The following is an 8,301-nucleotide window of genomic DNA, read 5'->3' as shown; positions in this document are numbered from 1 at the left end:
TAAAATTTCTCTTAAGATACAATTTCAGCAGCAGCGGTAAAGTTTCAAGTTTAAATATCCGAAGAAGGATTTTCCTACCCTCATTCCAACAGTAGGTTAACAATCCTTGCATCATTGAGAGTTGCTGTTTCCATATTGTAAAACTCTTTTGCTTTGCTTCCATAGGGACTGATGTGCCTTTCCCTTTACAGATTTAAGGAGCAGAGCTGTAGAACCCTAATGCAGAACATGCATAAAGCTCGCTTCCTGGCCTTCTTTTCCTCCAGCTGCAGTGCTCAGGACTGCTTCAAGGGTGCCCTGACCTTTTCTCACTCTAAAAGACCTGCAGAACCACTCTCCTCATATTAAGAAACCAGAACACTCCCTGGAGGCCTCAGCCTTTGCAGATTTGGTGGCGCACACCCTCCACGATAGCAATGGCTCTAGGCCACACAACTCAAGTTCAATCTGTACAGCAACCTGCCACACAGAGAACAGCCCCTCCTTTATCGTCATGGCATGGATGGCTAAACAAGGCACACTTTCAATTTCTGTGATGGCAGATATTATGCATACGAGGGGTGGGCAATTGTGGCCTCATGGTGAGGGCCACATCTGGCCCTAATTTCAGAAGACCCCTCCAAGCAATCTGGTCAGATCTCTGGCAAGAGTGAACTGTCCCTTGCCCAGTAGTCTGCCAGGAAGAGAGAAAGAGGATGAGAGAGAGGGAAAGGGGTTGTCAGAAAGTGAGGTCAGCTGTTATGGACCTGGAGCAATTGCCAGCTATAGGCTATGCATTCTTGGTGCGTACAATGTATGTTAAGTTACTTTGGAGTGGAAGATTTGAAGGGTGAGATGTGCTTATTAATGACTTGTTTATTAATAAAATGTTTGCCGATTTTGGAGCTAACAAAACACTAAATTACACTGGAAAACTGTACTGAATACAAAGGCTTCCAAAAGAAACTTGGAAGCTCTGTCCTTTCAGGTCAGCACAAATCTCTAAATTGTACAGCAGCTTTCAGATGAAAGGGTAGTTTCCCCACTCTCTCTCTCATAAGAAAAATACAGTTTGGAAAATTCTTCTCCCTAATTTTTTTCTGATATAGAATTAGAATGCACCCTGATTTAAGAAAACACACACACATTCCTTTTGAATTAGCCAAGCGCATGCATATTAAAACCTCGCTTCTGTCGTGAAGACATGAACAAAACTGTCTACAGAAATCTTTTGGACAATGGTGGCCTTCATTCAGCTTTTCTTGTTTTGGAATACCAATTGGGCTCTGGCGTTTTAAAGTCAACTAGGATTTCCAACTGGCCTTTTATGCTTTGACGTTCAAATAAGTCGGTCCAAGAAATGCAGACAAAGATACAAACAACAAAGTACTCTAAATGGGTTACATAAGGCATTCAGAACAGACCCAATTCATTTCCGTTCAGGAGTGCTGCTGAGTTAAAAAGAATGCGCTCAGCAAGTTGTGACAATCTGAAAAAAAGAGAAGATATTGTATGAAGGGAGAACTAGTTATATAACTTGTGGGCTGAGCAATGAAATAAACATCTCACCCCATCCCTCTAACTGAAGCTCTCCAAAATCACTTGTTTTAAAGATGCTCTAATACAGTGTTTCCCAACCTTGGGCCTCCAGCTGTTTTTGGACTACAACTCCCATCATCCCTAGCTAGCAAGACCAGTGGTCAGGGATGATGGGAATTGTAGTTCAAAAACAGCTGGAGGCCCAAGGTTGGGAAGCACTGCTCTAATATGTGAATTTTTCACAAGCGCAGCCCTTCAATTCTTTTGCTGAGGACCTTTGACAAACGTATTGACTTGTACTCTGTTAAGCGTTGCAGGTTGCTCCTGACCAGCTCATGGCCAGCAAATGAGATGCTGGTAGTCATATACAGTATTGATAAATGTGCCAGCGTGGCATGGGCGCCAGAACAAATGCTTGCTATGGGAAGAAGAAGACAAAGAAGAAGTCGTCAATCGTCTGTACCAGTGGGTACTGTGGCAAAAAAATAAAATAAAAGCCCGGGCACACATATGTCTGTCCCCCAATGCTGACCCCAGATCTGCTAACTAAGAATGCTTCTGGTTAAGAAGGTTTCTAGGTCAGAACTGACCTGGGTTAAGGAACTTCTACTGAAGTCTGGCCTTCAGAAATTGTGATTGTGTAGGTCTCTAAGCACAACACACCTCTCCGTCACATACAGAGACTCAGGTCAAATCCACACTGTACATTTCAAGCACTTTTCTATCATAATCATGGCTTCCTGCAAAGAATCCTGGGAACTGTCGTTTGTTACAGTTGCTGGGAATTGTAGCTCTCTGCAGGAGCAAACAGCTCTCAGCATCCTTAACAAATTAGAGCTCCCAGGATTCTTTGGAAGAAGCCATGGCTGTTAAAGTGGCATAAGAATGCTTTAAAATGTATGGTGCAGATGTGATCTCACTTTTTTGTTTCCTATAAGGGGTGGATGGGATGCTAAGCACTAGCCTGGTGAGTATGGCTTTTGGCTGCGTAGGCCACTCGTAACTTATGCTGGCCTGGATTAAATACAAGAGAGTCCCACCACATGGTGTTTCCTATTTAAATGCAGGAAAGAGGAGAAACGCTTTTGTGAATTAATTACATCTCACAACTCTCTTTTCTCCCCCATTTGGTATTAATTTTCTCCCCTAAGCACTACATAAAGTGTGTGTTAAATACCAGGAAGCCATTTTCTCCTGGAAATCCAGGAGGACATTTTGAGATCCTTCTGGGGAGAAAAATACAAACAACCTCAGGGTTTGGTTGGTTGTTTTTTTTAATGTTGTTGTTAAGCTTCAGCTGATGTCGAATTCCACTGCAGCCACAGCTGTCTAATCACCAGCTCAAGAGAGCTTTTGACTGCAGCTGGCAAACTAGATATTCTCAGATCGACAGAAGCCCTCTGTCTGTTTCACAGCCATAATTTAAAAATCATTTCTCAGGCCATCATCTTACAAAACCCACTTTAAAATAAACAAGTAGAGATCTTCCCTCAAAAGTGTGTGTTTGAAGGGTGTAGAATTAAATTCTTTTCCATCACCATTGTTGATATAAGTCACACTGATTGTTTATATTCCAAAGTCAGCCATTTTCAATATCTGGTTCAACAAACGTGCCATTGATGGTGGGGGATATTAGAAATAGTCAATAAATTCTCATCTAGTCTACCTTGCTATTAGTAATTTTGAGATCCATAAAAAGACAAAAAATTAAAATACAATTTTAAATAAATAGAGCATCACAGAATCCCAAGTGTTGTGAAGACCACAGAAAGATGGCCAGCTTTGGTATTAGAGTGGATAATGCTTTCTACTGAAAAGCCCATTTCTAGATATAATAGTTTATATATAATAGTTTGTTTAGCATCCAGAGTCACCCTAGAAACATACCACAAATGAGAGACCTAGAAACCCTTTGTATAGTTGCAGTTTATTAGCATAAAGGGTTCTCAAATATAGCTACGGTGGGAAAATATACATTCAGCATAAAGCTTCCCAATGGTAAAAATTAATCAATGGACTTTTTGCAATCTGGCATCCATTCATGGATAACGTCAAAGCATATCAACAAATAGGCGAGTTTTTCTCCAACCCAGGGATGCAACCTTGTCTTCAACAAAAGTCAATCATAAACATATTTACCTTTCTTCTGTGTAGCCCTACGCATGATATACAAGCTCTTCTTGCACAAACTATGTTAACCAAGTGGTCTAGGGAAGGGGTGACTGGGAAAGAGTAAGATTGTTCCCTGTTCAAACTCCTTATTTTATTTTATTTTGTTCCTGACATGTTATAACAATTGGATGTGCCCAATTTTTTTTTGTATCAGCTCTGTTACTTGTACTCAACATCCCATAAATGAACATTTCCTCCTTTTTATGACACCATTGGTCTACATGCCTCTTATGAGAGCTTTCTAAGCGAAGTCTCTACCTTCATGGAGATTACAGAGAATGTGAGTGCGGTGAATAGAAACAAATTTAGTACCTCAGCTTGGTTATACAGCTGCATGAATTTCGTGGCAGATAGTATGATCAATGGCTATTAGCCACAAATAATAATAATAATAATAGTAATTTGTTTATACCCCGCCCAAGTGGCTGAGTTTCCCCAGCCTCCCTGGGCAGCTTCCAACAGAATATTAAAATACATTAGTCTGTTAAACATTAAAAGCTTCAGTAAACAGGGCTGCCTTCAGATGTCTTCTAAAAGTCTGGTAGTTGTTTTTCTCTTTGACATCTGGTGGGAGGGTGCCACTACCAAGAAGGCCCTCTGCCTGGTTCCCTGTAACTTCACTTCTTGCGGTGAGGGAACCACCAGAAGGCCCTCAGCACTGGACCTCAGTGTCTGGGTAGCACGATGGGGGTGGAGACGCACCTTCAGGTATACTGGACCAAGGCCGTTTAGGGCTTTAAAGGTCAGCACCAACACTTTGAATTGTGCTCGGAAACGTACTGGGAGCCAATGTAGGTTTTTCAAGACCAGTGTTATGTGGTCTTGGCAGCCGCTCCCAGTCACCAGTCTAGCTGCCATATTCTGGATTAGTTGTAGTTTCCCGGTCACCTTAAAAGGTAGCCCCACGTAGAGCGCATTGTACTAGTCCAAGCAGGAGATAACTAGAGCATGCACCACTCCGGCAAGACAGTCTGCGGGCAGGTAGGGTCTCAGCCTGTGAACCAGATGCAGAATTGACCTGCGCCTCCATGGACAGCTGCGAGTCCAGAATGACTCCCAGGCTACTCACCTGGTCCTTCAGGGGTACAGTTACCCCATTCAGGACCAGGGAGTCCTCCACACCCACCCGCCTCCTGTCCCCCCCAAACAGTACTTCTGTCTTGTCAGGACTCAACAATGGCTATGTCAGATGTTGTAGACCTCAAAATACCAGTTGCTGGGAAAAACAGGGGAAAATTATGTTGCCGTCATGTCCTCCCATAGCTTGTAGTTTGCCACAGTGAGAATGGGATGCTAGACTAGAGAGACCTTTGGTCTGACCCAGCCGGGCTCTTCTGTGTTCTTACTTTATGAAATCCCCTTCCAAAGCTGTTCAAATTGGGGACCATCGCTACTTCCTGTTGGTGCAAATTTCACTGGTTTCATATGCACTGTGCAAAGAAGGGTTTCTTCTCGCCTGTCCAGACTCCAAACCCAGTATGATTCTTGAGAGGTGAACTGAAGCCAAGCTTCTTGGTTTTGTGCTGTGTAACAACCCTTGAAAATGATGAAAATGTGGCAGCTTTGCACCAATAGGATTCTATGGCACCCAGCCAAACCTGATGAAATTCTGCTGTCTCCCCCACATGAGGTGGCGGTGCTCTCATTAATCTTCTTACATACATCTTTTTGTGTGTGTGTGTGAACTACACCTACAAGAACTACGAGACGCAGCTGCCTCAGCAAGAGCTCTTTTGCTGGACTTAAAAAAAACATGCAGTCACACACAGGCCTACCTTATTGCTCTCTAACAACCTGTCAGTCTGAGCTCAGTGCATCTGTCACTTCCTTACATTTGAACAGCACATTTCCAAGGCTTTGGATGTTGAATTTGGGCAGATTTGCCCGCAGTCTCCGGGGGTATAAGCCATGAGTCACTGAATCGAGTGCTTAGAAAGTGGAAAGACCTGAGCAATAAGAGGAAATAAATCAAGCAGCATTGAAAATGACACCTAGAGGACATCCTCTCAGGTGTTTCTTTGAAATTTAGTGTGAAAAATCTCTATTTAAAAACATTAAGTAGGAAGGAAAGCTAATGTTCCAATCGAAAACCCCAAATCCACACAAACTTTTTGCAGTTCCAGCAACATGAAAGTTAGCAAGACAGACCTACATTATGAATGCAACTCAAGACATGATAGATGATAGATGATAGATAGATAGTATATATCCCATATGGAACTCAACAGCGTTCCATCATTTCTGCCTTCTCAGGTCCAGCCTTAGGAAAGTGGGGGTAGAGTATAACTCTTTCTCTCCACTGGAGTCAACAATAACTTTTCTTCAAATGCAAATAGCAGCTTCAGAGGGGGGATATTTGGGTGGGACCTACTTAGCAAGTAGTAAATTCCACTGAACTTATGTAAATATGGAAAGTAAAATATTGAGTACATATGGAAAGGATGGTACCTATTTATCTACTTGCACTTAGGAGTGCTTTCGAACTGCTAGGTGGGCAGGAGCTGGGACCGAAAGATGGGAACTCACCCCGCCGTGGGGATTCGAACCGCCGACCATGCAATTGGCATGCTCTAGGTGCTGAGGTTTTACCCACAGCGCCTCCCGTGTCCCATGGGTGGCACAGACTTGCTGATTAAGGTTCAGACATTACAAATAAATGTGAAAGGTAGAAAGGGCAAATGATCTAAAGCCACTCTCAGTATCTATTACCCTCCCCCCAAAAACCACACACTCATAGGTTAAAAAGGAATGTGGCACACTCTTCTTTTATTATTCATTATACAGTGGTACCTCAGGTTACGTACGCTTCAGGTTACATATGCTTCAGGTTACACACTCCGCTAACCCAGAAATAGTGCTTGTTCTGGCGCCCATGCCACACTGGCACATCTTTCAATACAGTGGTACCTCAGGTTACATATGCTTCAGGTTACATATGATTCAGGTTACAGACTCCACAAACCCAGAATAGTGCTTCAGGTTAAGAACTTTGCTTCAGGATAAGAACAGAAATCGGGCTCCGGCAGCGCGGTGGCAGTGGGAGGCCCCATTAGCTAAAGTGGTGCTTCAGGTTAAGAACAGGTTCAGGTTAAGAACGGACCTCCGGAAGGAATTAAGTACTTAACCCGAGGTACCACTGTACTGCCCTTCCTTCAAAATGGCTTTCATATGGTTTCCAGAAAGTAGGGGAAATGGCAGAATGTGTGACTTCAGATCATTCTCTAGCCTGCAGGTCAGCAAAAAAACACAGACACACCACTTGGCAATACAGCCTCTCAAAATGACATCTCAAAATCCCCCCACCTATTTGAGGGCAGAGAAATTGAGGGGGGGCATTTCACCAAATTTCTCCAGGGGAGCTGAGCAATTTTTCAACAGATTCTTGGACATGGGTCTCATTATTGAAAGTGACAGTAGCACAGCTCCTTGCCTCCCACAGTGCTGCCAGGGCACTGTGTGGGTGTAGACAGCAAATGGAAGCCGACACATTTTAAGAAAAATTAAAAATGGTGAGAAATATTTGGAGAAAATTCTGCACAGTGGATTTCTAATATTTTCGTTAGAACAAAGCTTTGACATTTTACATTGGGATGAGGAACTGGATTTGGCTGACAGCCAGATCCTGGATGCCCCCACCCCCGATGGCTCACTCTGACAGGTGGGCAGGATTTGCCCTGGGAAACTGGTAGTGTAGCCAAATCTGGAAGATTGATGTCATTGCCATAAGGTACTGACTTCAAGTTCTACTTTCCACAGAGGTCAGCTGGGCTTCATAGCATAGCCAATCTCAGGGAGGATGCTCTCACCACCAGTTGGTGGTGGCAGCAGACCTCCCATTGCCAGTGAACAACCAGAAGCACACTTCAAGGCCAAGTTGGGACCCATATTGCACCTAATTAGGCCTAATTAAGCTCATGAGCTGGAGGTTCACCGTTCTAGCATTGCCTGGTGCCAGACAACAACAACCAACTTGAAAAAAATTGCAAACATTTTATTCTTTGTTTCTTTTTTGTTTATTCTGTCTTTTCTTTTTTCTTTCTTTATTCTATTAACAAAATTTAAAAAAAAAAGAAAAAAGAAAAAAATTGCAAACATTATACACATATGGCAAGAGGGAAAAAAGAGAAAGTAGGAGTTAATAATACAAAAAAAGAAAAGAGGATAAGGATTAAAAGATTATGGCAGACATGGAGGTATTTGATTGATCTGAATCCTAGACGTATTACATTTCCAAAGCTATAGTTATTGTGTTCTCGTTGCTAGTTATACCCCTTATATAATATTAGTTGCCAAATAAACCAGAGAGGTTAAAAATATAGCTGTATATTTTACTCCATTTCATTCATTTTTAAAATTTGCATACCACAGTTCACAATTTACATACCACAGCATAAAAACACAAAATATATAATAAAAACAATAACAAATTAAGCCAGGGATGATGTGATTTGTGGTCTAGCAACACTGAGAGTGCCACACATTCCCAATCTCTACACCTTTCTCTATTACACTGCCTTCCCTCCTACTCCCCAGACCCAAAGCTCAAGCACTTTGGACAATTTAACCCATTAAACAAAGATTCCAACCTATCTCAGACTTGCTCTGTTCTTC

Source organism: Podarcis cretensis (assembly GCF_951804945.1).
Source record: "Podarcis cretensis genome assembly, chromosome: 5".
Classification (NCBI taxonomy): Eukaryota; Metazoa; Chordata; class Lepidosauria; order Squamata; family Lacertidae; genus Podarcis; species Podarcis cretensis.
This window is presented reverse-complemented; position numbering follows the sequence as displayed.